The sequence below is a fragment of the Ictalurus punctatus genome, unplaced genomic scaffold, assembly GCF_001660625.3.
Source record: "Ictalurus punctatus breed USDA103 unplaced genomic scaffold, Coco_2.0 Super-Scaffold_100056, whole genome shotgun sequence".
Classification (NCBI taxonomy): domain Eukaryota; kingdom Metazoa; phylum Chordata; class Actinopteri; order Siluriformes; family Ictaluridae; genus Ictalurus; species Ictalurus punctatus.
This window is the reverse complement of record NW_026521088.1, coordinates 2,417,226-2,425,325: the sequence shown is the minus strand read 5'-3', so window position 1 is coordinate 2,425,325 and position 8,100 is coordinate 2,417,226. Positions and strand designations below refer to the sequence as shown.

At 39.7% G+C, this 8,100-nt stretch overlaps 1 protein-coding gene and 1 long non-coding RNA gene across 2 annotated transcripts in view; one reads left to right on the top strand and one right to left on the bottom strand.

The window, feature by feature from the left end:
• The window catches only part of LOC108261599 (NACHT, LRR and PYD domains-containing protein 3), a 619,868-nt gene that overhangs the window by 141,925 nt on the left and 469,843 nt on the right, over positions 1 to 8,100 (top strand). The window lies entirely within an intron of this gene.
• LOC128630428 (uncharacterized) lies at positions 5 to 8,098 on the bottom strand. The gene is made up of 3 exons (XR_008394736.1): positions 7,809 to 8,098; positions 2,376 to 2,438; positions 5 to 310 (listed from the first exon to the last, which is right to left on the bottom strand). It is a non-coding gene; the product is annotated as an uncharacterized LOC128630428 (long non-coding RNA).

Here is an 8,100-nt window from a genome sequence, read left to right as displayed (position 1 = left end):
CGAAGAGTAAAAAAAAAAAAAAACATTAAATCCTAAATGTATGAAAAATAAACATTATGTACATTTTATGTCTAATTACAGTGAACCTGACGGAGAGTGAAGCTTACAGAGGCGAAGCGTTCACGCTACAGCAAATTTCACCGGTTGACACTAAACTCGCTCACTTTGGAGGTGCGTTTCTCTGTCCCGTGATATTCCTAGCACTGTGTGAAAGCTCCTGAGATGTCCAGCATGGAGACGTGTGTGTATGTTGATGTGTACACAGTACCAATGGTCAGGATGTACTGTTGTGTCAGAGTTTCTCATTCCCCTGAAAAACACACGTGCGCACGCGCACACACACACACACACACACACACAGTGGAATTGTAAAGCAAAACATTGGAATATATATCTTAATCACATCTCATAGTCCTTTTATAGAGTCTGAATCAGTTTGACTGATTCATTTCGAGTTGATTCAGAGTCGAATCACTTTCTAGTGAGAATCAAATACTCATCTCAGTCTAGTTCGTTTGGAAGTGTTCGACGCTCACTAGAAAATTAATTGACTCCGAATCGTCTCGAAACGAATCAAACAATCAAACTAATGGAAGGGAAAGAGCAACAGGAAAGAGGACAGCCTTCCTGCTGAAAGCAAACCGGATCAGAACCTTACATTAGATTGTTTTCTATATTTTTATTTTAAATCAGTTGTGTTGTTTTTCTTCTTTCTGCACCCGAACCCGAGACTACCTGTAGAAGGTGGTTGAATTCGGTTACACTGGAACTGTGAATGTGAATTGTCCCATGAATGTGAACGTAACTTGTATCCGGGTCCGCACTTGTTCAGGAAGTAGAGTAACCTGTGCTGAAGGCCTGTTGTGGTGATGACGTGTCATGACATGTTTTGGCCCAAATCTGCAGTAACTTTGAAAAAGTGGAAGCTCCTCTGAATATTGTGGAGTTTCTTGAGTTTGTGTTAATTTCTGTGATCACAAAATGGTGTACAGTGTCCTCCACTAATATTGGCACCCTTGGTAAATATGAGCAAAGAAGAAAACCTTTTGTTCAAAAAAAATTCACAAAAATACTCTGCTCTCAGGGATAAACAATTGCAAACACCACAAGTTTATAAAAAAATATTTGTTAAATGAGTGTACAACAATTATTGGCACCCCTATGAATCCATGAAAAATGTATTTGAAGTATATTCCTCTTGATGTTTTACTTTTTTGTACACTTGGGAAACTAGGAACAGGACATTGTTCAACCATGACTTCCTGTTTCACAGGGATAGGTAACGCATAAGCCAAATTCTCTTACTCATTCAGAACAATAAGTGAGGCCAAGATATATTCAGTGGTACTTGAAGGTTTATGAACCCTTCAGAATTATATATATATATATATATATATATATATATATATATATATATATATATATATATATATATATATATATATATGAATAAAGATGACCCAAAACATCAGATTTTTACACAAGTCCTAAAAGTAGACCAAGAGATCCCAGTTAAACAAACGAGACAAAAATGATAATATTTGATCACAGACAGATTGTGCACAAATGGAGGAAATTCAAGACCATCATTACCCTCCCCAGAAGATATCAACCATCAAAGATCACCCCAAGAGCAAGACAAGTAGTAGTCTGTAAGGTCATAAGGACCCAGGGTAACATCTATGCAACTAAAGGCCTCTCTCTCACTGTAGTGAAGGTAAGGGTTCCGTTTAGGTTGCCTTACCTAGGGCTGCTCCTATCGCACAAACCACTGAAGTGAATAGCATGGAGGTAGTATTTGAAGTTAACGCAGGCTGTGGAGTGATCATCAGTAAAGATCAACATTCAAACATCAAAGATTCAACATTCAAAGATGTGTGTGTGTGTGTGTGTGTGTGTGTGTGTGTGTGTGTGTGTGTGTGTGTGTGTGGGGGGGGGGGGGGCTACGGAAATCTTTTGTTGCCTCAGCTGGTAAATACAGTAGCAAATGTACCAGGTCATAAGTTGGCTAACGTATTGGAGAGACAATCCGAGGTGTTCAAAGAAGAGTTGGGTCCACTACTGGAGAGAGAACTCCAGAGGCTGGTGGAAGACGAGATCATTGAACCAATGCAGTTTGCAGAGTGGGCAGCTCCCATTGTCCCAGTCAGGAAACTGATCGTTCTATCCCAATTTGTAGGGATTATAAATTCGCAGTAAATCCAGCTCTAGTGTGGAGCAGTATCCAATTCCCAAGGTAGAAGATTTATTTGCTCAGTCGGCAGGAGGAAAGAATTTCCAAACAGGACATGACCCATGCGCATCAGAAGATAATGCTGCACAAAAATTCCAATAAGTATGTTACAATCAACATGCACAAGGGATTATGTACTTACAACAGGCCACCATTTGGAGTTGCTTCAAGTCCAGCGATCTTCCAGCACACAATAGAAGGGATTCTGCAAGACATCACACGCATCACAGTTTATCTGGATGACATTTTAGTCTCAGGGGCTAATGAACATCTGCAGAACTTGGATGAGGTACTGAGTAGGATAGAAAAGAGTGGACTGAGACAAAGAAGGAGCAAGTGTGAGTTCATGGGAGAAACAGAGGTATTTTTAGGTCACAAAATTAATGCCACAGGATTACAGTCGAAAGACAGGTCCTATATTATGCTTGAGGAAGCTGGCATTGTAGCGGTGAAATCAGCTAACATTATGCTCCATGTAATGTTTGCGATATCCAGTTATTTGTTAAACGCTAACGCATTGTAATGTTATAAACTACCTCCTAATGGACCACCATGCATCTCCATTCAGCCCGTGTCCTGTCAGCTAAATGTAGCCTCATGTCACTAATAATTATTCACATGTTCATGCTTTTAATAAATCTTTTTATCCTGCCACCATATCAGTGAATTTAAACTAATGCTTGCATTCAGAGTATAAGGGGTGTGTGTGCGTTTAGGAGTGCACCTTAGCACTTATTAGTCATGGTCAGACAGTGTTTGAACTAATATATCCCTCTCTCTCTCTCTCTGCCAGTATCAGCCAGAGGAGGAAGTCCTCCTGGAGTTTTTAATTTTATATATATTTTTTTAATTCTCTGTTTTTAAAAAATTTTTTTAAAAAACACACCACGGTATTGAGCATCGTGTACTTTTGGTGGTATCGGTACCGACGACTAGATTTTTGGTATCGTGACATCCCGAATATGTAAGGAAATAGGATGAACTCTGCATACAGGGATGCTTTGTGTTATGGGGGACTCGTGTAGTGATTCCACGTGCGGCTCTTCTAAGACAGCTACAAGAAACCCATCCGGGAATTACCAGGATGAAAGGCCTGGTGCGTAGCTATATGTGGTTGCCACACTTGGATGCAGAGGTGGAAGCATTGGTCAAATCGTGTGCAGTCTGTCAGGAAAACAGAAACGCTCTGGCAAACGCGCCACTGCATGCGTGAGAGTTGCCAGAGAAACCGTGGAGAAGGATTCACATTGATTACGGTGCACCGTGGATGGGTAGAATGTTCTTGATCGTGGTAGAGGCATTCTCAAAATGGATAGGGGCTTATCTGTTAATCAAGTCTACATCCACAGTTACCATTCAGTGCTTAAGACAAACCTTTAGCCAACACAGCATACCAGAAGTAGTGATGTCAGACTATAGCAGTTTCTTTGTTTTGTTTTTTTACCAGTGCTGAATTCAATGAGTTTAGGGAAAGAAACGGAATCAAACACAAGCACAGCACCCTACCATGCATCTTCCAGTGGTCTGGCTGAAAGGGCCGTTCAAACACTCAAAACCCTGATGAAAAGAGTGCTGGAGAGTCCGTTGAAAAAGCTAGCCAGAGTGCTGTTCAGTTACCGAACGACGCCACCGTCGACCACTGGCAAATCAGCCGCTAAACTGCTGTGTGGAAGGAAACTGGTCTACACAGGGTCTCATTGAGATACAAACAATTGAGACAAAAATGGTACCATGACCAACATGGAAAGGAAAGATATCTCGTGGTGGGTGACCCAGTGTATACTAGGAACTTCAGCTCTGGACCTACTTTTATTCCAGGAACAGTTCAGAAAAAGACTGGTCCTGTATGGTGCACAGTAGCATTGGGAAGTGGGCAGGTAGTGCACTGACATATTGATCAGGTGAGAGACGGGAACAATGCAACATCCGTAGCCCAGGACCAGAGTTGTAAGACACTTCACGGCCAGATGTTGACATTCCAGCGCATTCTACAAAAGACTCAGGTACTTCATTCTCTGAGGAAAGTCACAAACAAAAACTGGGAGGAACTTCTGAAGTGGCTGTGTCAGAAACTTTCCTTGGGATGGAAAACCCTGAGTTGAGAAGGTCTACACGTACTAAATCTCCAAGCTATCTGAAAGATTATAATTCATGTAGTGGTGAGTTCCCCAAACGCAGGGCAAGAATGAACCCAGGAACTGAACTGAATCTCAAGAGAAAGTGGGGCATGCAATAAGACAATGGCCCAAAACAAAGAATGGTTAAAGAACAATAAAGTTATTGGTTTGAATGGCCAAAACTGATGTCCAAGCCCATGTGCAGGACTAATCAACAGTTACTGGAAATGATTAGCTGCAGTTATTGCTGCACAAGGGGGTCAGACCAGATACTGAAGGCAAAAGATTCACATACTTTTGCCACTCCCAGATATGTAATATTGGATTATTTTCTGCAATAAATAAATGACCAAGTATAACATGCGTCACGTTTGTTTAAATGGGTTCTCTTTGAGTAGTTTTAGGACTTGTCTGAAAATCTTGTCTATTTATGTAGAAATATAGAAAACTCTAAAGGGTTCACAAACTTTCAAGCACCACTGTAGGTGTGAAGTGCAGCAAAAGGTTGTTGAGCTTCACAAAATGGGAAGTGTCTATAAGAAAATAGCACAAGCATTGAAAATGCCCATTTTCATCATCAGGGCAATAATTAAGAAGTTCCAGTCAACTGGAAATGTTATGAATCAACCTGGAATTGGACGCGTGTCTATATCGTCTCAACACACTGAAGAGGACGGTTCGAGTGGACAAACATCTCCAAGGATCACAGCTGGAGAATTGCAGGAGTTAGTTGTGTCTTGGGGTCAGAAAGTCTCCAAAACTACAATCTGAAGTCACCTACATCACCACAAGCTGTTTGGAAGGGTTTCAAGAAAAAAGCCTCTACTCTCATCCAAAAACACACTCAGGTGTCTTCAGTTTGCCGACACTACTGGAACTTCAAATGGGATCGGGTCCTATGGTCAGATGAAACCAAAATAGAGCTTTTTGGTAATAAACACCAGAGGTGGTTTTGAAGCACACAGAGAGGTAGTCATATGGAAAAGTACCTCATGCCCACGGTTAAATATGGTGGTGGATCTTTAATGTTTTGGGAATGTTTTTCTGCCAGAGGACCTGGACATTTCGTTAGGATACATGGCATCATGGACTCTACCAAATATCAACAGATATTAAATAAAAACCTGACTGCCTCTGCCAGAAAGATTAAAATGGGCCGTGGTTGGATCTTCCAGCAGGACAGTGGTCCAAAACATACATCAAAATCAACACAAAATCGGTTTACTGACCACAAAATCATTGTCATTTAACACTAATGAGCAGTATTAAAAATATTAACATGGATATCTGAGTCTGATAATAAAATTAACTTCTACTTGCAGTCAAATTGTGTAGTGTTTAGGACATTTAACACCCTTCCGTCCAAAAGACACCAAAAGGGGGTACAAACTTTTACACTCCACAGTATTTGGTTGAAATTGCGCTTATAGAACAACTGAACAGCAACGTTTCCATACAGGTTTTAGTGAAATGTTTAACAATAGCAACTTGACTTGAAATGGATGTTTCATTAGCGTGGCCTGTGCCAAATCCTGCACGACTGCGTATCTAGGTACACTACACACGGTCTGAACGAATGGAGTGTCTACCGCACCTAGTGCACTAGAGATAGAGAGTCCATACAAGGTGATTTGGGACGGAGCCAGTGCACAGAAACCATTTCCCTGCGAGAGGCGCAGGTGGAGCTGGAGCTGTGTGACTGATTTGTGCACCTGTGACTACAGAACTACCTCAAGTCTCCACACGGAGCGCTGTTCAAGAGAAAAACACTCCTAAAGAACAAATCACTGCGCCAGCGAGACATCAACCCTTTAACTAGACGTTCATCCCAATTCCACACAAATACCGCGGAACTATTTAGGGCCGAGAGACAGTTCAAAAAGCACTGAAAATAAAGTGTTAGTAACGAGGACACGTTGCTGGTCACGCGCGGTGTAGACGCGCTGATACAGAGTGTAGCGCGAGTAAGATCTATAATGTCTAATTCAAACATTATGATCAAAAGTAAAATAATGTCTAAAGACACCGAGGAACAGAAACCACAAGGTGCAGTGAAAGTGAGTTTTTATTATTCATTTAGGACTGGAGATTAATTCTGTGCTTTTTGTGCATCCATAAAAAATAATGCTATCTATCTAACTATTTATAAATGTTTATATATATTTATCTTATTTAGTTAATTTACATTTATATTATATAAGTACTTATGCATTATTTTTTTATGGATGCACAAAAAGCACCGAATTAAACTACAGTCCTAAATTAATTAAATGTATGTGTGTGTATATATATATATATATATATATATATATATATATATATATATATATATATATAGTGTGTGTGTGTGTGTGTGTGTGTGTGTGTGTGTGTGTATGTATATGTATATATATAATGTGTGTGTGTGTGTGTGTATTGGGTTCTTTTCTGTTTTGGACAAACATCTGTGTAAAGTTTTAGTCTGAATTTATATTTGTAACACTCAGTTTGTGGATTTTATTTTAAATAAACAACCAATTAATCGATTGTGAAAATAATCGTTAGTTGCAGCTCTAATAATAAGCTGTATCATGAAATAGATTTTTAACAAAAAAAATCTTGATTATTTTCAAAAATAGAGTTGTCTTTGAGAAGAAGAATGGAGTGTAATATAGTGTGAATCATAAAAATTCTATTTAATTTCTATTTGTTTACAGAAAGACTTCAGCAATAAAAGCAGCATTTTGCTGTAGTTGTTAAGGGGCCGTTTACACCACAACGTTTTCAAATAAAAACCGAAAACTTTGCTTGGTTTGGCTGTTCGTTTCCATGACGACGGCGTTTCGGGGTCTGAAAACTTTGGAAAACGGGTTTCAAAGGGCAAGTTTTTGAAAACGATGCCGTTATCATCTCCGGTAAATCGTGTAAATTATTATCCAGAAAAAAACTACAGCTCCTCCGTTTACTTGTATTTGTTTACAGCGCGGTCTTTCCCTCATCAATATGGCGGAGATGTTGACGTGAATTCTTACGTGCGCATGCGCGTAGTATTTCTTTACAAAGTGACGTCGCCGGCTACACACACACTTTGTCCTTTTTGTGTTTATTTCTTGAGAAATAGAAGCTCGAATTTGCAGTGAATGTCCAATATAAACCCAACTTCACCTCAGTTTAGCAGTTTATACATTAAAAACATTACAAAAATTTAAAGTTATTTTAGCTGCTAAATGACTAAGCCACTTTTACACTCACTGTTGTTTATTTTAGTTGCTATAAGCAGGGAGCAAACAATGGATTTTAGGATAAATAAGGTTATACTTAAATAGTGCCGCTAAAACAGAATAACAAATCTCTCCTCATGAGTTAAATAGTGCACTACGTAGGGTGTAGACCGTCATTATTTCATCCCTAATGTAGTGCACTTAAAACGGAAATGACTTCATTTTGGGATTCGGCCACACAGCTTCCGTTTAACTTACCTCGGGTTTAAAAACAGAACGGAGTTTTAATTCCTCAAACACAGACAAAATAACCAGCTTTTACTTTTAAACTGGATCAAATCTAACTGTAAAACTGTCAGAAATAATTTAATCTGGAGATGATTAGTTCGGTGTAATAACTCATCTGCTCAGGAGATACCCGCTGCAGCTTTTTCTTCTTCTGTGATTTCTACTGGTCGGAGACGCAGCTGTTAGGCGCGTTACCGCCACCGCGTGGACTGGAGGATATAGTTCCAGGTTGGAGGAAGTCTATCCTAACAAACTTACACCA